General features: G+C 43.9%; 1 protein-coding gene across 5 annotated transcripts in view; it reads right to left on the bottom strand.

The window, feature by feature from the left end:
* LOC111155534 (family with sequence similarity 107 member B) overlaps positions 1–26,630 on the bottom strand; it is a 222,360-nt gene that overhangs the window by 36,410 nt on the left and 159,320 nt on the right. Inside the window, exon 1 of one of the 5 annotated variants that reach the window (XM_022515713.1) lies at positions 4,418–4,526. The exons of 3 other annotated variants lie outside the window; for them this stretch is intronic. The gene's annotated coding sequence lies outside the window, so the exon portion shown is untranslated. Of the gene's footprint in view, positions 1–1,638; positions 1,843–4,417; positions 4,527–26,630 lie in introns of those variants that run through there. One more of the 5 variants, XM_022515711.1, reaches the window with a different exon arrangement.

Genomic DNA, 26,630 nt, shown 5'->3' with positions numbered 1-26,630 from the left:
CCTGCACTGAGAATGGACTTTCTTCCCAGGCAATTATCTTAAAATGTAAATTCGGTCAGGTCCCTGGCACAATAGCTTCTCTGAAACCCTGGCAGCGGGCCTCACTCCCTAACTAACTGGACCCCGGCCAACTCCTCACACACCAGTCTCTCCCCTGCCCTTGCTCCCCACACTCCAGCCACACTGGCCATCCTGCGTATCTCACCTGGCTGGTCTTCACACCCCAGAGCACTCCCTCCCAACCCATCCCCAGCCTCTGGCTACAATGGCTCATCCTCGCCCTTTTCATCTCTACCCAGACGTCACCTTTCAGAGCACCCCATTGAACCGGGGTCCCTCCACTCTCAGTCTCTGTCCTGAGCTTGCGTCCCACTCTCACAGTCTGCAACTCGTCATTTATTGCTGGATATATGTTATTCGATGATGATCCCTTCTAGATACGGAGCTACCTGAGGGCCTGGGCCATTTCTCCTGTATATCACTCTGACTCCAGGGCTTAGAATATACTGAATGCTCAATTATCATTTGTTAAAGTGATTCAATATCTCAATAAATTTTGCATGGAGAAGAGATGGAGCCCATAAACATTTTTATTTGTCCTAAATTGGTCATGGTGCAAAAATAAAATAAAATAAAATAATTCACTGGGCTAAATTAATTTCTCCCTACTAAACACCCACCCTTGGTTGGGTCTGTGCTCTACTGCAATCTCCTGATTTAAATGGGATTAAAAAAATCATTTGAAATCTGTAACAGAAACAGTATTATCAGTGATGGTTGAATCTCAGGTAATCCATAGAAATACTCCTCCTCCTATGAGCTATTGAATAAAGGTTCCAGGCACCAGTGAAACACTGTATTTCATCTCATGTGACCTCCATGGCAGTTCCATGAGAGAGGTCTTCTCATGCCTCCTGACAGAGCAGGAGCTGATGCACAGTGACCTGGTAACTAGCTCAAGGTCATATAACAAGAAAAGGTGGGTCAGCTGGGTGGAGTGCTGCCGGAACTTGGCCTCCTCACTACTGCTCCATCTTCTGTCCCTCCTAGAGCAGTCCACCGCCATGGGAAAGGGAGATAAGGTAGAGCTGTCTCTTCTCGTTTTGGAACCAGGCCATTATTTCTTTATTAATTTTTTAAGGGAAAAAAAGACAATTCATCTTTTGACCCACCCAGCCTCAGTCCAGCTAATTCTATCCTAATTCCTCCAGCTTGCCTTCTCCGTTGCCAGCGCCTCCCACTTCCCTGAACCTCCGCATTATGCATCTCTGTGCTTTGGAATTCATCACACAGTCCATAACTCCTTTCTGCCCCAGCCTGTGCACACATATAAGTGTTGAGCACACAATCACATGCAAACATGCAAATCCCTTTCCAAACTCCAGTTTGCTCTCTCTAGCTTTTTCAAGTCAAACAGTAAATAAGTCACCTAAACTATTTCATCCTGAGGTGTAAGAAGAGGCAAATAACTCCCTTGACCTTCCTAGAGATGCTCAAATGCATAGCATAAAAGGTTACTTGCTCACAAAGTACAGTTTGAATTATTACACAGCTTGAAAATGACCAAAATTAGGTGAAAATGTCGACAAGTGTCCAGGATGATAATGAAATCAAGCTGGCCAACCAGCAACCACTCACCTGATGGCAGTTTTCCTATCTATCGTCCTCCGTTTCTGAACTCAGAGTCCAAGCTGCTCACAGCTGTACTTCTGGGGCGAGCACAGGGAGAACTGGAAAACTGGGCTACGGGAGGGGCACTGAGCAGGGAGATGCTAAATCCAGCATTTGCAGCTAGAGGCCACCTACACATTGGTGCTGAATTTTTAAAAACACTTCAACACCTTAATAATATGTTCTGCCAGGTATAATAAAAGTGTGCCCAAGGAGCTTGAATTCTTAAGCTGCTAGGAACTAAATGTGAAAGGAAGCCCAAAGCAGCAGAGGAAGACTGGGGGGAGGAGGAGGAAATCCCTTCAACTACTGAGTTGTATGGCTCCAAGAAAAGAACAGCAAAAGAACACATCCCCCAATAGGCCACGCTGATGCTGGTTATTTACATGAGGACCACATGGGCTGCATGAACCTCCGTCTTCCTTCACACGCTCCACAGCTGTGGTTTATGCCCCTGGCTTGCACATCCGAACCACCTGTGGAACTTAAAAACACAACACCAGGGGCGCCTGGGTGGCTCCGTGGGTTTAAGCCTCTGTCTTCGGCTCAGGTCATGATCTCAGGGTCCTGGGACGGAGCCCCGAATCGGGTTCTCTGTTTGGTGGGGAGCCTGCTTCTGCCTCTCTCTCTGCCTGCCTCTCTGCCTACTTGTGATCTCTCTCTCTGTGTCAAATAAATAAAATAAAAAATCTTTAAAAAACAAAACAAAACACCAGCGTCTAGCTCCAGTAGAGTACTGAAAGGGGAACCCACCATGATCAGCGACACCTACAACAGGGTCTGGGCCACAACATAACCACGTAAAGAGGAAATGCTGGTCAGGAGTGCAAGAACCAGTGAGCCCACACGTCTCCTCTCCCTCCCATCTCCAAGAGCAACCACCTGGACCGACCATCCATCTATCTCGTCTTCTCTGACCACCTCTGGTCCCAGCCCTGAGTGCCAGAGACATAGGGCAGGCCGCATGGCAGACCGGCCCTCAAGGAGCTTCCATTCTGGTAAAGTCACATGGAGGAGATTTAAGTTACCGTATTAAAAAAGGGGGGGGAGCTAAAAAAGATTCCCCCAAGCAATTTCCATCAGTCTTCCTGACCTCAAGTCCTTTGAGCCCTCAGCTCCTTGTTCCGTCCTCGGATACGTGTCCATCGCGTCGTGCTGCGCTTCAACGGCAGGCCAGGCCCCACCCCCCACGTGGCTCTGTTCAAAGCCTGGATCCAGACAATCAAACCCGATTTCCTCTGTGCCCTGATGTGCCCCCACATCCTCAGACAGGGTGACCGGAATGGTCCAAAGTCAAGCTTCTCCCATCAACATCATAAGTCTCATATTTTCTCTTTTTTTCATTGCCTATCCTATGCTTGGAGGATATAAAAGATTGACAGGAGTCCCCTTACAAGTGTTTCGTCTTTTTTGTAAAAAATTAGCAAGATACAGAACATATTAATATCACACACTGATTCAGAGCTAAACTGTACAGAAGGAAGGGACAGAGATTAGTCAGAGTGTGAGCACCTCAGAAGCAAACCCTGAGCAAAGGGTTTGGCCAGGCAGAGTCAGCAATGACCAAGCAGGATGTTTGAAGGAGCACCAAGGGCCCAGACAGGGGAGAAATAATGGAGACACCGGCCTGACTGAAACCAGGAGGACTCATCAGGCAAGTGGCAGGAAAGAAGGTGGAAGGAACAGCTCAACACGGGGCTCTGCTACCAGGTGTGGTTCACCCAGGACACCGGAAGACAGGTGTGGCATGACTCTGAGAAGGAGTAAGGCACAGATGCAAACTCTTTCAGGCACGCAGAGGAAACCACTGTCATTAACTCTGATTCAACCTGTAATAAATATCTGACACACAGTTATTTTCAACAAGAACCTCATCAAAGTGGTTCCTAATCCTCCCATTTCCGACCTTTAAAAAATCAAGTCGAAGTATGCCAGAGTGCAAATATTTACCGATTCGAAAATCAAAAATGCCTCCCACCAACCTCCTGGGCTTTCTCAAGCTCCATCTTCACCGTTCTACCGAGCACACTGGTGTGCTGGGAGCCACAGACAGACATGAGCATAAACAAACAACTATCTGACCGTCCACGTGTCCTTTTGTTCCATAACACGTGACTGTCAACTGTTTATCAGGCACGGTGTTTGGCAGTTTGAATCAAGGTATAACACAGCAAGCCTTTCGTTCCCTTCTTTCAAAGGAGGTATTATAACACCTGGAAAGCAAATACAATCTGTTCATAGCAGCCCCCAACAGAGAAGTTGGTGAGTTCATTCCTCCATTAATTCATCAAGTATTTATTTCACGTCTATTAAGCGCCAGACACTATCCCAAACGATGTGGAAGGAGCAGCAAAGGAAACAAAGCCCCTGCCCTGATGAAGCCTACATGGGGGGTGGGGGGGCAGGCAAACAGTGGGCAAGCAAACAGGAAGGTATGGATTTATCAGACAGGAAGGAAGTACCATGGTAAACACACACAGGTAAGGAAACAGGCGGTGCCATTTTCAGTGTTTGGGGAAGACTGCAGACTGAGAGCAGACACCTGGATGGTATTTGAGCAAACAGCTGAATGAAGTGAGGGAGCCAGCCAGGGGAAGGGTTCCACTCCAGGTACAGGCACAGGCAGGGGCAGAAGCTGAGACCAGACAGCCAGGAAGCCTGGGGAGCAACAGCGCTGGGGAGCAGGAGCGGGAGCGGGCGCCGGGTGAGATAGGAAAGCAGTCAGGAACAAGAGTATGGGACAAACCACAGGTAGGTGCGGGGGGGGGGGGCCTGCAGGTTACAAAGCTGATGGTTTTGGTAATACAGTGTTAATAACAGTCCTCCTTTCTTATTTGGAATCTGTAGATCCTTCCCAGTCTGGTCTATTACACAAAAGATGAGGTCAGATCTGAAAAATAAATTCAGTGGAAAGAGAGGTTTTGATATTAAGGTGAAGAAAGCACCCTATATATTTGGAGAGCATTCCCTGCCCTCCAAAATGTTCAACTCCAAAAATCTGATGGAAATCAGAGTATTTCCAAACTTAATGATGGCTTTAACCATTAGGGATGCCCCCAAGTAGAATATTCTCAACCATTTTAGGCAGAGGATAGGATGGTCTTTTAATGTAAAACAGTATTAGAATATGCAATTAAGTAGTTTCCCATCACAGTTTACACTTCAAAGTGAGCTGTGCCTTAGTAAATAGTCTTGGGAGAGAGTGCAAACACTGCACGTCACAAACATATTAACTAAAGCCACAGAACTGTATGCTCAGCTGGAAATATCAAAGGGATGTTCTCATATTTAAGATGTTAAGTGGAGAATGCAAAACTGCTAATTTCTTGCTTTATAGATGTATTGTAGCTTCTGGAGACTTCTTAATCACTTAATTATATCATAAGGAACATAAAACAAAAAAATGCCAACAGGATGAGGTCCTCCATTTTCAGAAAAACAGACCGTCAGCAGATTTGGATTGCTGTCCACAGACTGAGGACAAAAAGCTTTAAAGCAGCAATATTTTAGGACAATACAGTGTCAGGGACATAACAGTGAGCAAAGATCCTTTCTAAATCCAGGGGCAAGCAGGGAACTAATCCCCAGAGGTGGGCTTCCCTCTATTTCTCTGAAGCCGCTTCAACTTCTAGCCATAAAACCATAAAGACAAAAATGCGACAAAAACCAACACTGACAAACTACTCCAAGGCAGTAAATGAGAGGTTAATTACATGCTGATTTCCAGGATATTTCTAAACTGTGAGAGTAGCTCAATCACCTAGGACAAGATCCTTTTGCCATTCTGCAAGATAAGAAATAGTGTTCGCCTGAAGTGTAACAGAAATGAGAAAAGGCAAATTATGTCTCTGCTATATAGTTCAACAACCAATACTTTTCTTGAATAATTCCTGACTAAGTTTCTCTAATAAACCAATTAACTGCCACTGAAATAAAAAGGCAAAGTTCTGAGGCTTAAAACAGCCAAAGAAAGGTTACTTTAGTCTGTTAAATTAACAAAAATTTAAGGGGGAAGAAATGGATCTTGCTACCACTCCAACTGGAAATATTGGGGTTCTTCTTGTAAAAGTTGGCTTTGGGATAAGGGAAATAGTTTAACAGATGTATTTATTCTCTCTTAAATACAACAGCAACAACAACTTATTTTTATTTTTCCTTCCAACAACTTATTTTTAGAAGCAATGTGCAGATTGTAGAAAACTTGGAAAATATATAAATGTATAAAGAAAATGAAATGTCATCCATGAATGCAACACTAAACATACCTATATTTTGCTATATTTTCCTTTCAATTAATACACACACCTCTTCATTCTTTAGCAAAATTAAGATCATTAGACAATTTATTACAATGGTAAGCACTTCATCTGTGACAAAACACTGTTTAAATATGGTTGCATAATATTCCATTACACAGATGTCTGGTAACTGACTTAACCATCTCTCTTCTGTCCTATTCACAATGCAAGATACATTAATGAATTTTAAAGTAACAGACTCCGTCGAGACCTATGTTATGGCTGCAGAATCTACATTGTGCATAACCTCTAAAAAACTACCACTAGTCATGTTTTAATGTAGTATCAAAGAAGAATACCCATAATTCTCCGAAAAGGTTATTTCAATGCTCCTCCCTTTCGCAATGGCACATCTGTGCAAGACTAGAGTTTCTGCACACTTCCACCCAACCTGTCAACACACTGCAGGGCGAAGCAGACAAGAGAACCCAGCTACTTTCTATTAAAGCTGGTTATGAAACAGATTGCAGACAATGGGAAACGGTACCACTCTTCTCATTAAATGTTTCTGGGGAGGGGAAGGTGCTGGAAAATAGTTATTTTTCATTAAAAATAATCATTAAAGAGACTTACACAAATGTCAAACAATGTCATTCATGTCACTCCTTCTTTTGTTTCAGAAGTTATTTTCATTACAAATGGTCTTTTTGTTTAATGTAATGGGTGTATTGTTCTTTGTCATTTTTAAGTACTTTTCATTTTTTTAAGTTTTAAGTTCTAACACAGTAAATATCAAGATACATTACAACAGAAGAAGTTATTTGGGGGGTCCTCAAACACCTTTTAACAGAGCAAAAGGGTCCTGAGATCAAAAAGTTGAAGAATTCTGAGCTGTAGAATGAAGGATCTCTTTAACAAATAAGCCCATGTATTCTTGTTAGCTTGTGACTGATTTCTGCCTTAAATGAGATTGCTCCAAGACTTCTGAGATTGTGTCTGCATTAGGTGGAATCCTTCCTCTTCTGGCCCACACTGAGTCTTTAAATAACTAGGCTCTCAAATACCTAATCTATTTCAGCATTTTATTGCCAAACACTTTCTTAAAGCAGATAGTACAAAGAAAACAGGACCTCAGAAAGCAAAGATGTAGATCTCGAAAGACAATTACCTCCTACTTACTGGTTAAACACAAGTAAAACAAAACAAAAAAATTATCAAAATACATCTGGGGTAAGAAAAGAGTGATTCAGATGATGGTACCTGATAACACACTGTTATCATCTGTTTTTACTTCCTCTTACTAAAATTACAAAGGCAATTCTGTGAATCCTACAGACCAAATTAGACACACATACACCCTTCTAACCAAAAGTGCCCAGAACTCCACGGAAATAAGAAAACATCCACTTAGTTCCTGTTACAATGTTACTTTCTAATCAACAACAATCCAAAGCCCCAAAACTATTACAGCATTACAGACATTCCTAGTACCTCGAGAACGGTAATACTCAATGCCATTGTCCCAATCTTCATAGTTTCTACAAAGAAACAAAACAATAACACTTTAAAAAACTGGGTTGAATATAAAAAAGTCTTTCATTAGACTATATATTTATCGAGGCTGTAGAAGATGCCCATCACACCTCAACACCCAGGATAAAGTGGACAAAACGAAGCTCCTGCTGTCATGAGGTTAATACGCCAACTAACGAAGCAGCAGCAGTGCAGTCCATTGGGTTTTAAAAGAAGCAGGCCAGGAACCCCCGAGACCAGGTTGCAGACATCCATCGGGACGGTCTTCGGGATGAAACACAGGCCAAGCAACCAGCCCTTGGTGGACATGTGTCAGTACAGATCTTGAGCAGAAGTTTCAGATTAATCAGAAAAAGAAAGAAGGGGCTCGAGAGCAGGGTTGTACTGAAATCAAAACTTTCCTGGGCAGTGAGACATGAACTATATGGTGGACAGACAAACCTCATCTCCCACCTCTCATCCCTTCTAATAATACTCTGTATCTGAGTGGGGACAGGACCTGGGACTCACCTCTAACCAACAGAACAGGGCAAAGGTGATGGGGTATCATCCCTATGATTACAACTTCCTGGAGTCTCTCTCTTGCCAGCTGTGAGGGGCTGCCATGAAGTCAGTGGAACCTCATGTAACATGCAAGGGCAAAAGACCTCGGAACAAAGGGTGACTTAAGTCCCACAACCGCAAAGAAATGAATTCTCCCAATAACCTCAGTGAGCTTAGAAGCAATCCCTCTCCACCTGAGCCTCTGATGAGACCACAGCCCTGTGCACACATGGACCACAGCCTGGGAGAGCCTGAAGCACAGAACCCAGATAAGCTGTGCCTGGATTCTCGACCCACAGAAATGGTGAGATAAGAAATGCATGTCATTTTAAGCCACTAAAGTTTATGATAATTTGTTAGGCAACAGTAGATAACTAGTACAAACCAGAAAGGTGAATATCCTCTCAAGAAGTTTCATCAAAGGGAAGGAGAGATAAAGAAGTAGTTAAAAGAGGAGGGCACCAGGGAAGGCATGGGTTTCATGGTGTTTGTTCTTTCTGGTTTTGTTTTTTTTGTTTGTTTGTTTTTGTTTTTAAAAAGACATCTATTTATTTATTTATTTGACAGAGAGAGAGAGAGAGAGAGATCACAAGTAGGCAGAGAGGCAGGCAGAGAGAGAGAAGGAAGCAGGCTCCCCGCCGAGCAGAGAGCCCGATGCGGGGCTCGATCCCAGGACCCTGAGACCATGACCTGAGCCGAAGGCAGAGGCCTTAACCCACTGAGCCACCCAGGTGCCCCACTGGTTTTGTTTTGTTTTGAGATTCTAGTTATTTATTTGAGAGAGACAGACAGACAGCTCAAGCGAAGGTAGAGGCAGAGGGAGTGGGAGAAACAGACTCCCCAAGGATCAGGGACCATGACATGGGGTCCAACCCCAGGATTCCGGGATCATAACCTGAGGCGAAGGCAGGCACTTAACTGACTGAACCACTCAGGTGCCCCTGTTTTGCTTTTAAGATGGAAGAGACTTGAGTATTCACAAATCTTTTTGAGAAAGAAACACCAGGAGGGAGGTTGAAACAGAAGGTGGGAGAGAGTGGTGGTAGAGAAACTGATTTCCAGAAAGTCAGGGGGATATTTCATGCATTATGAACAGGGGAAAAAAAAAAAAAGGATACAGGAACAAGCAGCTGTGCAGAGGGGCAGAAGGAAGAAGAGAACATGGCCTTCACATGACTATTTTCTTAGTGGTGGGAAGATGATCTGCTGAAAGTGAAGGACAAGTAGGAGAGATGTGGCTGACTTTAAAGCTGGAGATTTACATGTTGAGAAGGTTGGATATAGTCACTGTGGAGAGTGAGAGCTTAACTTCCTGGCAGTGCTGAGTCTCTGCTGAAGGTGGGGACCAGCATCTTACAGTGGCATCTGTGACCTGTTCTGAAGAATCTGGCAGTCCAGACCCAGTCCAGCAGGCTGCCTGATCCACCAGGGTTGGGATGTGCCAACACAACAGGCAGAAGGGAATCTGGCGTACTGAGAAGTGCGCAGTGAAATGCTGGCCACAGAATCAAACAGCAGAGATGCTGCGACAGACTCTCAAGACGTAAACGGGGACGAGGAGCTGGAAATAGACCTGAAAGGTGAATCTCTGATGTTACCTGGGGCAGTCTGTCAGATGAACTGGATAGGAAGTCCTGGCCAGGAAATGGAACCTGCAAGTTCCAGAGCAGAAGCAGCTCTCAGTATTATCAAGATCTAGGACAGTGACTCTTCGAGGGTGACCCACTTGTTCCAGTTTGAGCACTGAAAGTCCTGCATCTGGAGAAACTGGGATAGTTCTAAAACTGATGGTTCTAAAACTGATGGTTCTAAAACTGCAAGAGAAAGGCCCAGGCCCAGGCAAAGCAGGCCTGCTGCTCCCCCACCTTGGCTGCCACTGGGATCACCTGGTGAGCTCTAAGAACTCCTGAAGCCTAGAGCGAAGATTGCCACCCAGGTGCCAAAATTTTCCGTGGATGAGGAGCTGTAACTAGCAAATGATAGCACAGATAGCAGGAGACCATGACTGTCAGGAGCCTAAAAGGACAAGGAGTCAAAGAGCAAGGATAGGGCGGGGAGGCACGAGGAGCAGAGGCCCCATCCTGGGATGTGCAAGAAGGTTCCATCTCCCATGAGGCAGCAGCAAACTCAAAGAGCCGAGTTCACCAAGGACCAGGAGGTAAAGACTTCTGGAGGAGAAACTGGCTGATCAAAAGCACAGCATGTGGAAAGTGTAGAATTTAGGTCAGAAGGGGGAGCACAGAGCAGTCGTCTGAGGCAATTCGCTGGAGGCCCAGGGCTGCACAGCCCACAGAGCTAACTACAGGGAGAAAGGGAATGAGGTGGGAGGTGACCCCATGTGGGCTGTGGGCTGGCTGGTGGCATAGTGAATGGCACCCCCAAGGCCCCGGCGTCCCAAGCACAGGTATACTTTAACACAAGGAGGCTGCTATGTTTTGTAAAGATACACATTTATCCTGAAGAAAAGAGATCAGGAATTTTCGAAGCTTCAGAATGGGTTCCTCTGGTCCTTGTCTGAAAGTCCTTTCCGCTTGGGACTCAATTCTCTGATGTCTGTTTCACAAATAATCATCTTTGTTCTGATATTCAAACCTTCACCCAACCCTGAGATTCTCCTTACATCTCTCACACTTCACTAATAACTTCTGTGTTTTACCCGAATCCAGAAAATCGTCATGGATTTAACAGCCATAGCTGCCAATAATTCACACAGAAATAGAGTGAAGGATACATTTCTTGACAATCAAGTGCCAAAGTTCTCACCATGGAATGAAGGAGAGGGTATGTGCTGCACTGTGTTGTGTTGTGTCATGGGGAGTTGTGTTTTTCAGTGAGTGTGTGTCTGTGTGTGTGTGTGTGCGTGCGCACGCACAGCCATGCACACATCCGTGTTAAGAGTATACCACCTGGAGATCTAAGTCCTACGGAAGTTTAGAAAGACTCAACAATAAAACACCATTTCAGCGAAAAGGTTTTAGCATTATTTATAAAAATATATATGCAGGAAAATGTCCTCAACTCAGGAACAGCGCAAGTACTTCTGTTCAGTCTAAGCTTGCTCTCAAGTTCTGCGCAAGACAGTTCATCCAGGCCTTGGGGGAGGTACTAATCAAACAAAAAAGTTCAGCGAGCTCACAGGTGCCAGGAGATATGATGGTTACTCAATAGGTAGGGCTGGGAAGGAAACCAAGGATCCTTTGCCTCCTCCCTCACACAGCTCACAAACAAGCTCGCTCTCTCTGTTGACTGAAGGCCAGGCTTCAGGAAGGAAAGCGGAACTCTACTCTCTTGCCTATCGAGGGTACTTCTAGGGTTTCCCAAGACAGCCTCAGCCCAAGCCAAAGCACAAGCCAGAGCTCATCAAAAACCAAGGCACAGACAATGGAGCAAAAACCCCCCACCAACAAGGTCCATTGCCTACAAATGCAATTACCAGTAAATAAATACTTGTAAATCATTTTGTTTAGCTACAGAATGAGGATTCTTTTATAAATTAAAGCTTTCAAAAGTTAAGTCAGTATTGCTTAGGCTGGAATTTGTCTCTGCTTTCAAAATTTAACTTATATATAAATAAATATGAATGTGCCCAGGGCAGATGACAGTCCTCTGTTAATTAGGGTAGCCCCTATGTTTTCTCAAATGAAAAGACACTGCAAATGCTCCTGCCCAAGAAAGACAAAAACAAACAGAAAAAACGTGTGTGTGTGTGTATGTGTGTGTGTGTGTGTGTGTGTGTGTGTCAGAGAGAGAGAGAGAGAGAGAGAGATCCGTGGATCTATACCAACATTACATTGTCACCAAATGTTTGTGCACACCTATACCAGATACGAGTGTGGCAAAGTAGCAGGTAGCAAGGCAAGTCAAAGCCACTGTGAAAATTACACCACAATGAAGGAGAACATTTACATCCTTTTTCTTATAATACAGTTTCATAATGGACAACCAAGAAACCATCGTTCCTGATCCCAACCAGGGAATAAGAAGCAAATCAAACTCAGAGCCTATCAGCATGTTTTGTTTTCGCACACTTGTGTTTTTTTATATCCACAACTACTAGGGAGAAGGTGAAGGCAATGAGCGAAACAATTTCAAATCAAGTACTATTTTGCTCAAATGAAATACTTCAAAATGCTTATCGGTTCTGTAATTTTCAATGGATGATCACATTTTTACTAGAAGCGTGTATCTTCAAAGAAACTGCATGGTTTAATCATCAGGATCCCAAATGTAGAAGAGAGGATGGATAAATACATGAAGATAAAACTTACTGGATACAAAAAAGGTATTCTGAAAAGGTAAGCAAAGTACAACTCAACCAGAGTATGAGACAGATGGACATCTGAAGAAATCTTAGGGGGAAATGTTTATGACTGTAAGAGAAACAGACTCTTACAGAGCTCTCCCCCTGGCAAAGAAATGTCCAAAACTATAACAAGATGTGATTTTTTTTTTTTTATTTAACCTTGTATCATACAGGTCTGCTGTTCTGTTAAACCCACAAGTTCAAGTTCATACAGTTGAAGGACTTAGATTGTTGAATGGTCCATGGGGAGATCTCAAGGTTTATTATTACCTCAGATATACATTTTCTTGTTTATGCTTTCCTCATGATCATTCAAAGCTTTGAAAAATCAACCTCTAGTAAGACAAAGTTTGCCCAGGAAATTGCCCCACACTTGTCACCTGATTCAAGGCATAAGCGACAAAAAGTTATTGAGAATGAATGCTAACTCTGGATATTTGCAGGCTCCTCACTCAAGGCAACAACAACAACAACAAAAATCTCAGTAAGAAGGCACCTCCCCACAGCAGTAGTGCCTTGGAGAAGGGAAGAAAAGCCTCCCAAACAAGACTTTACCACTACCACCCGCTCCCCCACCAAGAAGCTCTCTTTCTGGAACTCAAAAAAGACAAAGTTCAACTTCAAAGAGAGATGCTGTAGTAAATCCAGAAAGCAGGAAAAGTTGGCATATCCATCTCTGTGTGCAAATGAATGACCTCATGAGACATAGAAACAAGGGCAAACAATGCAAAACAAACTGTTCCAACTCTGGTACCAGTTACTGACCTTCCAGACCAATGGAACATGCTGTCTCTGGCAGCACAAGCAGAATGTGCATAAAACAACAGCTCCTCTGCTTGAAGGCAAATACCCTCTATTCCAGTTCACTGAAATCGAATAACAAAAGCAAACACTTCCACCTACAAATCAGTGTCCTCTCTCAGTGCTGTGACAATACACATATATAAACAAAGTCCGTGCCTGTGCACCATCCCCAGCACTCACACACCTGAATCATGCTCAAGTCACCTTTCCAAAGGCTTATAAATACCCTCTCCAACTATAAGAGCTTGGGCTCTAATATCAGTAAGACGTCATCGCCATACTTACAGCATAGACACTTTAGGACAACTAAAACTTGCACCCCTAAAGATCATAATTCAGGACATTATGGTCCACTTATAAAATATGCTGGGAACTTTCTATTTGGGAGGTGTGGGAGGAAGTGTTTCATATAATGGGAAAACCACAACCAGGTGAAGAAGGGTCTTGAGCTCTGGTCCCAATTCTGTCCAACTACCTGCAAAAAACTCTGGTCTGGGAAGGGCTCACCTCTCTAAATCAAAGAAGTTTCCTTCTAGGTCTAGATTGTTATTAATTTGTTAGAAAATACCAAATCTAGACAGAGCCTGTGCAACTACAATTGCAGAGGCACACGCAGGACTTATGTAGCGAGCTAACGTCAGCGCTGGCCCACAGTGCACTTGCTCCCTCACCAAGCTCGACACACAACAGTCAAACAAAAAGAACCTGAGAGGCAGTCCAGAGACAGGCTCCATGGACAACCCTGAAAACTGTTTACAAACCATGCTGCTTGGCTCAGATCTGATTCACTAGAATTCCTTCCAAGTGTATCATTGTGGACCTCATGAGTCAGTTTGCTCTTCCTGCTCTTTCTTTCTATCTGCCCTGCTCATAACACGGGAAACACTGCACACCCCTCCGCCCAAGTGAAAAGTGCAGTAAGACCTGGTAGATACTTAAAAGTTCAGCTCCAGTCCACCTGTGAAAAAACATGGAACTCCAACAAGGTGTAGTATAACACACACACACATTTCACAGAATGGTAATGATACCTAATATGGCACACATTTTCTATTGTGTTTTATGTTATAAAAGTACTAACTATGACCCACAGTATAAAACAGAGTTAGATCCATCAAAGGATGGATGTGTATGCAAAATGTGGCATAAACATACAGTGGAATATTATTCAGCCTTTAAAAGGAAGGAAACCCCGACACCTGCTACAACATGGATGAACCCTGATGACGTCACGCTGAGTGCAATCAGCCAGACACAGAAAGACGAATGCCATATCATTCCACTTACATGATGCACCTACAGTACTTGAATTTAGAGAAACAGAGGGTAGAATGGGGGCTGCCAGGGCTGGGGGGTAGGAAAGAATGGGGAATTAAGTATTTTATGAGGATAGCGTTTCCATCTGGGAAGATGAGAAAGTTCTGGAGATGAACGGTGGTGATGGTGGCATGACATTGTGATGTGTTTGATGCCACTGACCTATGCTTAAAAAATGGTTAAAACTGTTGTGTGTCAAGTATACTAGCAATGAAAAAACAATTTTAAAAATGACAAATTTTGTTATGTACATTTTACCACCAAAAAAAAAACCAAAACATAAAAAAACACTGGGTTAGGAAGAAGTCCAACTGAGAAACTCCCCTAAGGAATGAAAGCCTTCTATGCTACGTGGTATTAATGAAAATGGCACAACTGGGAAATCATACTTCCAGTAGTATTCAGGAGAATTTCGTGTGAGATAATAAAATACAGGTCTCTGCCTCTGGCTCCTGACCCAGTGTTCCTAAAAAGGAACCCTAGGAGCATCTCTCATTCTCATAGTTGGTCTTTGACCCCATCCTGAACAGAGCTCCTGAAACCCTTGTAAATTCCTAAAGTGGTTAGAGCATTTGGCTTTCGTTCTAATGAGGCGACTCTGGGGTGGGCTCCTGGATGAGGGATGGTCACCAGAAAGCCCAAGCCATGATTAGAAGCCTGGCAATTTTCAGCCCCACCCCTCACTTCTTAGAAAGTTAATAATTGATCATGCCTCTATGAGGAAGCCTCCATAAAAATCCCCAGCACACAGGGTTCAGAGAGTTTCTAAGCTGGTGAACACATCAATATACTGGGGGGTGGGGGGGGCTGTGCACCCTAATCCACGGAGACAGAAGCTCCTGCACTCAGGACCCTCCCAGACCTTGCCCTATGTATTTCTTCATCTGGGTTGCATCTGCATCCTTCACCATATCCTTCAATCAACTGGCAAAAACTGTTTCCCCAAGTTCTGTAAGTCATTCTAACAAGTGATCAAATCCAAGGATGAGAGGAGGTCAAGGGTACCTCTAAGACAGAAGTTGGGGGCAACTTGAGAACCTGCTGGTGTCTAAAGCAGGGAGCTGGCAGTCCCGTGAGACTACATCCATGTAGAGAGTGTCAGAATTGAGTTAAATTACAGGGCACCCAGCTGGTGTCACCGAGAAATGCTTGGTAGGGACAAACACCATAGGCCTGGTATCAAAGGTATTGAGCACCAGTAGGGCGTCAGAAGAAAGGAGAACCAAAGGAGGAGAGGCTGGGCTCTTTTTCTAAAACAGCTAGAATCCTAACACTTTATTCCACTTACACTATTAAGCCTGAGTTTCTTCTAACTATAAAAGAGGAATAAGGATGTTTACTACTAAATTAAAGAGTCACGATGCTTTAAAAAAAAAAAAAGTGTGTTATGAAAAGTTGAGAACACTAAGAACACTATGAAAATTTAGTTAAGAATAGAAATTATAATATCACTGAATAGAGAAAGGGTACTTTATTAGACTAAATCTTCCCAAAGTATTTTGAGATTAATAGTATGTCACTTCTATTAAAAAGCAGGAAAAAGAATAAACACCGATTTCAAGTTCAAAAGGAATATAATCATTGCAAGGCTTTTTTTGATCAAAAGATTGTTTCTTTTTAAAAGCTCCTTTTATTTCAAAGACACACTGATTACACCATCACAGTGTTTACCCTTGCTTTTTAAGTTGAGAGCGGAGGATTTCAGTTCTCAAAAATGGTAGGAGGCACCTTATTCTCTTACCGTAATTTCACATCCAGTGTCCTCAAATGCCACGCCCTTTATACTCAGATCTATAAAACTACATTTATAATACAACAACACATGTCCACAGAGGGAACTCTGGATAAGTAGGCCCCCTGTTTTCTCCACAAATGTAAATAAACATATGTACTTATAATCCACAGTTTTCTATTCACATATGACTCCAAGATTAAAGCCTTTTTTTCCCCTCCAAATAGGCATTTTTGGGTGACTAATATTTTGATAGATGCATTGGGCCATGAGATACAATGAGTTAAACAAGTTTTTTAAAGGTACTATCATTAATACTCAAGAATGGTGGCTCCTTTCATGAGTTCTTCTCAAGTGAACTCAGTCCTGTTTTTATGTTTAAATAAGGCTTCATAGGGCTCTCCATCTTTAGGCCAAGGGCACGTACATACAAAGCCCTCTTCAGATCAGGAAAGTTCAATAAGAAAAACGGTACCAAGTTCACTTCCAGCAGAAGGAGCAACTACTTTGTATAACATATTTGTTTGTTAACCTTGAGTACAGGCCCTAACTAGATATAAACTCCCCACAGGTAAATATCCTGTGTACTTATCTGTGCCCAGGATACTGGGTCTTCCATTAGAAGTTTAATAAACTAAGTTAAATTAACACACTCCACAAACAATCCATTTTTACTCATCTCTTCCTATTTTGCCAAATCTAAGTGATTTTTCTCAAGGTTAGAAATATACAGAAGAAAAATCTAGAATAAACAAGTTCCTTCACTAAGATGACTACACATTTCCTTTGAAGATTCTGAACAAATACCACCAGTTTATAAATATGACTGGTCTTTACTTGCAGGAAAAAGAATCCACCTCAAACACGACAAGAGAGGGGATCTTGCCAAAATGCTCACTTTTTGGTCCATGCTATAAATAACAGGATTCTTCATTTCGGATCTATATCCCATTGTCAGGAAGCAACGAAGGGCCATTGATACGGCAAGAAAACACAAATTGCACCTCAGTCACCAGAACCAAGTACTGGGAATTCCCATTGAGCACAAGACAAACATGACCATCTTAGAAGAGGTTCGAATGAGGGAGGGGCAAATTGCCAAATCAGTGAGGATAACTCACATTGACAGAATCACACGACAACTCCAAGAATACAGGAATTTAATTCACCTGTGATTTATCACCATCCTAGGTGCCTTTCCCAGTCATGCGCTCCACAAAGGTGAAGGTATTTTTCTTCAGATGGTGTTAAAAAGGATAGCCTCGTTCACAAATTTTAAGACTTTACCAAAATTATAACAAAGCAAACACAACCATACAAAAAACACATTCATTTTCTATTAATTTCTATAGGCGTCTCAGAAAAACACTCGTACCAAACACCAGGCAAAAACTCACTCTTTATATTATGCATAAAGCTCAAGTCAGTAAACAAATTGATTTTCTAAGAGAGAAGATATTTCCTTAATTGCTTATGAAATATTACCAATTTGATACACCAATTCTGAAAACTAATTTATTAGGATGTACGCTTCTCAAAAGTGGGTTCTGCTATTAAGCATCACTTGTAAACAACCACCAGGACTAGTGTAAATCTTTGAACACACAAGACACAAAGTTACTGAATAAAAGGACTCAAGTCCTTTGGAAACAGCAATGCTTAAGAAATCATATTTTAACAATCAGAAGCCAGTTATCTGTTTTCCCTATCACAGTGCATATTCCTTCCTAACTGCAAAGTAGCCAGAATCTTGCTACTGGAATAAACCAGATAAAACCAGGGAGAAATTCACCTCAAAACCCTACTCTGATTATTTACACGTTCTTACCTCCCTACCCAGCTGGCCACGGCCCTAAAATTGCTTCCCTGAGCTTATCAGCCAAAGAAATGGAAACCATCTAAGCAAGCACAGAAATTTCAGTCAGCAGCATTGTCCGAGTAAAAACACAGAGGCAAATGAAAATCAGACCCAAGTTGGCTACTCAGTACCTCTCAATAGGAGGTAAGTCATGGATAAAATTGTTTTGGGATCCCCTAGTTCCTTCCAGAAACATGGGGGTACCTCAAAATAAGTCCTCCATGCAACTAAATCCACAGAATTTAAAAGTTAAGGCCACATTACAGAAGAAACAGTAAAGGATGAACCATGAACAGCAGTGTCAACAATATCCCTCATTCATTTACCCACCACCAAAAAAAAAAAAAAAAAAAAAAGCACATGAAACACATGGCTATTTTCTATTTAAAAAAAACAAAAACAAAAACAAAAACAAAAACCAAGCTGTTAAAGGCCAAAGGCATAGGATTATGCCTGGCCTTTAATTCATTTTAATTTACCGAGAGGAAATGCTAACGTGATCCTCATACTTGGCCTCCCATGATCCTGACTTCATACCAAGATGGAACTTAAAGTAATGTATTCTGCAGAATTCTCCTCCCAAATATTTCCTTCCTTGCTGAGAAGACAAATGACTTAGTTATACTCAGTGATTAAAACCTGAGGACCTCTTATCCTGTATTGCTTGGACAGTATGAGAAGGCCTCGAAGGCCTTGCATCCAGTGGAAGGACACCTGGGGTTACAGCAAACCGAGAACAAAGCAGAGTTTCTGTTGCTGGAAACACTCAAGGTTCACAGACTTTAAGTTCTACTGGTAGTGCAAGGGGAGGGGGAAGACAGGCAAGAAAAAAACGAGCCTACAAGGTATCTGCCAGGTCTGGTGGTGTTAGAAAGATAAATAAAGCAGGGTAAGAGGGTGCAGAAGGTCAGGGAGCTGATTTTAAAAGGGGCGACAGAGAGGCCTGTGAATATATGAGATGAACTTTCCGGAGAGCAGATCTGGAGAGCCCCACAGACCCTGGCCAAGCTTGTGCTTGGCTTGTTGAGGAAAAACAGAAAAGAGGCCAGTGTGGCTGGAGCAAGGGAAAGAGGAAAAGTGGCTGGAAACTAGGTCAGGGAGGTGGCAGGGGCCAGACCAGCTTCGGATTGCACTTGAAGAAATGGCTGATTCAGGCATCAGGGTCCTACGCCACCGAATGCAGTGGAAATCAACTGGCGGAAGCTTAAAGCGATGCCCTGCCCCAGCCTTATAAGGACATCGGGAGAGTTCCAGGGACCGTCCCACTGTGGCTTCACCTGTGGGTGTCCACACCAGCAGGAGCCCAGTTCCCAGGAGCAGACACAGAGTAGGGCGCTCAGGATTAATGCTGGAGACCGTATATAGGCTCCTGGCCAGGGTGGAGGGTTTCAGAACGAGCATCCTCTCTACACGCTCTACGGGACAGCAGCCAAAACCCCGGCTTACAGGGCATTAGAATAAAACTCAGTCTTCGGTCATAAAGTACATCATCATCCTCCCACCTGCCTCCCAGAGCTGGGATTTTCTGGGATACTCCCAACCTCAAACACTCTTCCCCGTCGTCCCCAGAAAGGCATGCCTTGTCTCAAGACCATCTACTCTGGTCGTGATGACAGAACAGGCAGTGGCCCTACCTGGAGGACACCAGAATGTTGAGGTGTGCATTATTAACATATCCATGTCCTCTCACATTTGCCTGAGTGCTTACTACACGTAGGCACACGGCTCATGCACTGGTTTTATTTCTGTGCAAATCTGTCAAGTGTATAATATTATTATCCCTACTTTATGATAAAGCTAACAAACTAAAGACGCAGAGCGTGGGCCCAAGCAGTCTGATCCCAGAGGGGGGCAAATCTTACACTGCTTCTCTCGAAGAAACTATATCACGAAAAATTACTCATTGGGCGAAAGCTACCCAGGGAGAGAGTATCCTTTTCCATTCAGCTAAAAAAGACAGTCCCTATCTTATTTAAGATCCAGAGTCAGGACTCTTTAGGGAGATCTATGCAACCCACAGCTAAACAAACTACAGAGAAACAATCTACTGCTCATTAATGACAAGTAACACGAAATGCAGAACCACAGTACGGACCACAGGCCTCTGAGAACAGGAAGCACGCTCACCTTCCTGGGCACGTGGCCTCCCAACCCAAGCTTGTTGTGTAGCTCTCCTCTTATTTCTTTTCACAAGGGGTCCCGGAAGTTGGGGCCTGACATATCACCCCACCCCGAATCACAAAGCTAGGGTAAGTGGGGGATGGACGAAGAAGGAAACGCTCGGCCTGGCCAACCGGCACACTCAGTTGCCAACACCAGCTGCCATGAAGGAGGGGGAAGAATTCATAATGGAAGCAAGCAACCGAAGCAGAGGGAAGGCAAACACACAGATACCAATCGTCCCCTCATTCGGAGGGTCATCCACCTGTGTTTCCACGTGGTGGGGACCCTCCAGGGTATCCCAAGGCCACTTCTTGAGATCCGGGGCCTGGGGACACAGCCTAAAGTAGGGACAGTGCTTTCCCCTAAAAGGATCTATGGAGGTGTTGGTGGTGGTGTTGGGGTTGTTGGGGGTGTTGGGGTGGGTTTTAAGGCAAGTCCCCAGAAGAGAGGGTTTTAAGCTCAGGAAATAGGGGACTAAAATGACACAAAACTGAATGTAAACAGACGCCTTTGAAAAGGAACTCCTAGCCCTCATGCTGACACACAGTGAGTCTGAAACAGGCTGAACAATGAGGCCACTCGCTCTCTGTGGGCTTTATGAACGGCAGGACTGAAGCCAGCCCAGCCTCCACACAGTCTGAACCCCGTCCATTGGACGACCCGGACCGGCAGCAGAACGCAGGAAGAACCGCTCTGGAGGCCAAGACCTCCATCCTCAGAGTTTCAGATCAGAGACGGAAAAATGTAACCCGAGATCAAGAGGCCACAGAGAACCCAAAGGAGGAGAAGCACTTCCCTGCGGGGGAGGACGTGCAGGTGAGTTCTGCTGTCTCATCCCAGGGCGCCCAAGGGCACAGAGCCTTTCACTCCACTTCATCATAAACACAGCCGTCTCTGGACAGGACAGTCTGCTATGTGAGGCGGGCGTCCCCATCTCCTGGTGATTGTGGAACTTCAAAGAAGAACATCAGCTCTTCTTCTGGGGAATGAAGCTCGCACCAGAAGGGAAGCGCCCCACGCCAAGGGGAACAGGACACACACATAGGGTGCATTACCAACAGCACCAACAAGATGGCCCTGAGTCCCGCTTCCCCCACTCACCCCAACGCTGCCTCACACCCCAATTGCCAGGCATTCAAGGCTTCCCAAAGCACTTCTCATCAGGCTGACTAGTAAAAGGAGGCCAAGAGTCCTCTCCCTCCTCTTCCTCCTTTCCGCCTCTCAGTAGTCCTGCCACTTGGCCTTAGGTGGAGCTTACGCCCTGCAGGGAGCCCCAGGGAAAGCACCGCCCCTGAGGAGGTCTAGGCGGGGGCGCAATTAGGGGATTGCCAGGTGTGACGGTATTATAGGGTGCAGCACTAGGGGATCATGGCCAAAACTGAGAGTCTCTGAAAACATACACCCAGAGAAAAAAGAACGCTGAAAAACACAATGCAGAATGTTCTTCAGAATCCAGATAATAAGCAGGCAAAGAGATGGTAGCCAAGCTCCCCTCATTCAGGCAGGAAGCCTGGGGCTTCCCAGAGAACCTCATGTCAGTCAAACCTTTGATCAAGGATCTTTATTCAAATGCATAAGAAACGGGTATCTCCAACCAGGGGTATGTACCTAGGAAAGCTAAATAATTTGTCAGTGATACCAGGTCCCTGTGGAGTCTAGATGAAGGCTCTACTAATAATCACACATGACATAAAATACACAAACCAAGCTTATCCCAGACTAAACAGAAGGTATATTATCCCCGTGTAGGAGGTCTCTGGTGGGCTGCTCTCCTGCCATTAACCACAGACCCTGGGCAACTCACCTGGACGACTCAGTCCATCCCCGCATTTACAGGAGCCCATGACCCACAAATGAATCGGGTAAGAACCCTTACTTACTTGCTATCACTGCAACTCCCGGTTACTGGTGACCTACTGACCTGATTTTCTCCTCTGGCTGAGATTCCTGACTCACTCATCATATCCTCCTTACTTCTACTTCTAGGCTGGACCACTGAAATCCGACCTTCTCTGTAGAACATGTCTCTGTTTCTAAGAACCTTGCCTGTCCACATATTTTAAACCTCTGTTCACACTGGCCATTGGTATGGGCTGCCGGTTTACATCTCTCCAGCATTCTTATGTTGAAGCCTTAATGCCCAATGTGATGGGAAGTGGGGCTTCTGGGAGGTGATTAGGTCACAAGGGTAGAGCCCTTATGAATGGGATTAGTGCCCTTAGAAGAACTGACACAAGAGAGATGACCTCTCTCTCCACCATGTGAGGATACAGCAAGACCACCATCTACAAACCACGAAGAGGGCCCCCACCAGACACCAACTCTGTCAACACCTTGATCTTAGACTTCCAGCCTCTAGAACTGTGAGAAATAAATGTCCACTGTGTATGCCACCCAGCCTATGGTATTTGTGGTAGCCCCTGGGCTAAGATGTCCATATCCATACCGTGGGGTCCAGTGCCCTCTCTTCCACTCTCCCACTGGGCCCCAGAGCCCCAGCTTTGGCCCCTCACCCAGAGCTTCCTAACCCATCCCTCTCTTCTACCATTTGTAAAACTGGCTCAGCACTTCAGGTACAGAAGGACCACAGGACAAGACACGTGAAGTGGGCACTCATCCCAAACCTTAGGCAGACTCTAACTGCATCCAGTGAAGGTGAACAGTTTTATTCCACTGGGTGAGTGAAAACAATCACATACAATGTCAGATCCAGACACCAAAGTGGGAGGGGGCATACAAAGGAACAACACTAACATTTGTTAACACCTACACGCCAGGCATGGTGTCCAGGGCTTTACCAGCATTACCTGCCTAATATTCACATCGCAGAGATGAGAAAACTGGAGCTCACAGAGGTAAAAGAACTTTCTACCCACCACGAGGGCTACCTAAAATAAGTGCACGTTCTTTCAAGTGTGCCAGCATTGGAATAAGTGATAGCCAATGCTTTAAAAGCCTTGCAGGGAATGGTAATGTGGAGAGCATCCTTCCACAATCATGGAAAAAATTCACACACTTGTTCTTAGAGAACTATGTGCTCATATATTTGTTTACAAAAATACATTCTTATGTATGTATTTATTTGGAAAGAAATCACATATGCATTCTTCGTAGGAAGCTGCTTGCACTAAAGTCAGTGTGAACAGAAGACAGCAGATAGTTCTCACATATTCAAATGAACCCCTAGGCTTTCGTTGATGTTATAAGTCACCTACTTTTAAGGTTTTAAAGACTTTATATTAGTATGAACAAGAACCAAGAATGTACACATGCAAAAAAAAAAAGGCAGTTTTTAGGATGACAGAATGGTGTGAATTGGTTTTTCTCTAACCTTATTCTTTTTCTGCAGTGAAATTGTCACCATCATACCTGTAACTCGGAAGTTTTGATTTTGGTGTTTGTTTATATGTCGCTGTGGCAGCCACCGCTAGGACACAGAGAAGGCAGGGTGAGGGCAAAGGAACCCATACTGAATTAGGGATGGAGGGAAGAAAATTCTAGTCCTACACACGCATGCACCAAGGAGCTGGGAGATGCTGGTCTAGTCAGCACTCCTGAGCATCGGCTTCCCTGTGAGAGCTCCACACTGGAGGCCTCACCCCCACCCCTGTCACTCGTGTGACACACAGGCTCGTGACTGCAGCAACACTCTCTGGAGAAACAGCGGGTGTGTATTTAAAGGAGATTATCAAGTGACTCATCCGTGAGTAAAAACTCATTTATTTCCATTTAAAGAGTCGTGTTCATTGACATTAGGTTTGTAGAGGGAACATCTAATGTTTTACACTTACTCTAAAGAGGCTATAAAACAGGAGTGTATGAAGCTCATCAGCTATGTGCTGGGGCTCACGGAGACACACATGGATGCAGCATGTTCCAGACTCTCTTTATGAGCTGTTTTGTTTCTACCGCAAATGGAAAAAGGAAAAAAAAAAAAATCAAAAACCAGTCTTGGTAGATCCAATCACTACAGATTTCAGCTATACAAATCAAACAGGAAGCTCATGAAAAATGCAGTTTAGAAGCATTTAAATCAAACAAAACTAAACAAAAAAAAAAAAAGACCTAGTTTGGGCATCTATATAAACAACTGCAAAGCTGACTATGTTTTTGTTTTACCACAAATTGTTTAAAGTCCCCAACAGAGCAGAATACAAGAGACATCCAAGTGGACACTTCCTGGACATTCCCAGGGTCTCCACATTTCCCCTCCCTGTGTACTCCCTTGACACAGACCAACTGGCCTAATAAATGCCTCCGTGGCACCCAAACCACACTCTGGGGACAGCATGGACAGAGAAAAAGGGAAGTCTTCCAGTCCTAAGAACAAAGAGGCTAACGCTCAGAAAACCAATATCTCCCACTTCCAGAGGGCTGACGACTCACCCACACTGCCCTCCACCCGCCACCCCTTGCCCCCTGGCTCCCACAAGACTGGCCCTTGATGACATCTGTGCTACAGGACTCCCAAGGTGTGACTAAAGGAGAAGAGAAACAGACAGGAGGAGCAGAAGAGGATGAGGTGCTCATCCCAGAAACTTCTGCTTCACAGACCCCACCACCAGACAGTGCCTCGGGCATGTTTCCCAGTAATTAAAGGATGAGGGGCAATTTGTTTTAAGTAATGATCAAAGGAATTATGTCTTTCAAGCTTTGGCTGGGCACAGGGTATTTAGCAAAAGAAAAAGACCATCCGTTCAAACTTACCTAGATGTCTCTCTTTTAAGAGTCCTGAACCATCTATCATCTAAGAGCTCAACATGCTAAGAAGCCAAGTAGAACTACTTGTTAAATAAGCAAATTAATTATTTAAATACTTCTTATGGTGAGTGCTTCATTTTCCATTTCCAAATTTATTGTAATTTACAATAAATAAATGTACAATAAATTTACAATAAATAAAAAACAGATTTTTAATATAGATTTTTAGAGTATATGGAAGGTCCTAGAATGGCCATGTTCATGGGCCATAAGGAACAGGGCATCCCTTTAGTAAAGAATAACAAAGTTTAAAAAATAACAAAATGGAAGGGAGGAGGAAAAGAAAGAAGGGGTGAAGAGAAAGGCAGCGCTCCAAGGTGGACAAGCACATGTTCTCTGTAGCAAACGTGAATTCTGTATGACCTTGGATTAGTTATTGGAGGTCTCTATATACCAGTGTCCTCTTTGGTAAAATATAGTCATGTGATCATCTGAGGATCAAAAAAATAACACACATAAAGCATTTAACACGTGCACAAGAAAAACAGTAAGTATTTGTGACCCACATTCTGGACCAAGTTCAGTTCCAACTCCACCAGTGATTAACATGTGGTCTGAGCCCAGCTAGCTGCCAGGTCTGAGTGTCAGATTATTCACTAAAAAATAAGGAGTCTGGGTTAGCTGACCTCTGGATCTCTATGGCTTCTCCAAGCTCAGACCCTCTCTGACAACGTGATACAGTTTACAATTTCAAACACCTTAAGGCTTCTAGTACCCACACCTTTCTTCTAGGATTTATTGGTCAGAGCCATGATTTGATACCAAGTGTGTGCTCCCAAACACAACCGCTCATCGTAAAACTGTGCTTAAGGGAATCCTAGAACCTGCTTTGTGATGACCCCTCTTCACAGGTGGTTTCCAGGAACACACGGTGGCAAAAGAAAGGCCTGCCTGTGAGAAGAGGAATCCATATATTTCCATTGCAGTGGCTTTCAAAGGTTGAGGCTGTCCCTAAATCAGGATGCTGGTGTAGTATGTCCTCATGCGGTTTGGCAGGGAAGGAGCATATGGAAATTAAATTCATTTACTGTAACCACCCTTCTTTATAAAAGGAGCTCTCAACTACTTCCTGCTGGAAACACTACAAGAATCTATCTTTTCTGAGCTACACAATCAAGTCAAAAAGCTGCCACTAAAGGTCCCTTGCTCCTAGATCCCGGCAGAACAGAAACTATTTCAGATTGATCATTCTCCTCCCATTGTTTTAAACTCATCAGTGACACCTTTTCTAAGGAAAGACGGAGCTTTAATGTCCTTACTTACATGTCAGATTTAAAATGATTATTGACAGAGATCATCTGTCATGGTGCACCCCATCACACCGGACTCCAGCTCATAAACCCATGTCATAATCTCTTAATTTAGGTGGTGGCCAGGCACCCAAGTTATGTAAACAACAGGAGAGAATTTAATGCTGCTGCTAAGCCAGACTTACAATAAAATTAATCCAGCGCAGTATCAGTCATAAAAGATTGTGCAAATGGTAATTAGCTCTAATGACAGGAAGCATTTGAACACCTGGAGAAAGCCAGACCAATCTTGACTTCTCTACTAACACTCTAGATGTCCCTAAGCTGCATCAGCGTCGCTGGTTTTCCTGGACTCCTGGCCAGTTTAAACTTCACCTCACTCTCACTAACCATGTTCATGAAGAAAGAAGAATCAACAACCTCTCATGAGACCTTCAGTCTGGGTAATAGTCCTCAG

The sequence above is a fragment of the Enhydra lutris genome, unplaced genomic scaffold (assembly GCF_002288905.1).
Source record: "Enhydra lutris kenyoni isolate GAN:26980312 unplaced genomic scaffold, ASM228890v2 scaffoldscaffold42, whole genome shotgun sequence".
Classification (NCBI taxonomy): Eukaryota; Metazoa; Chordata; class Mammalia; order Carnivora; family Mustelidae; genus Enhydra; species Enhydra lutris.
The sequence above is the reverse complement of the archived record's forward strand: the minus strand, read 5'-3'. Positions and strand labels throughout refer to the sequence as shown.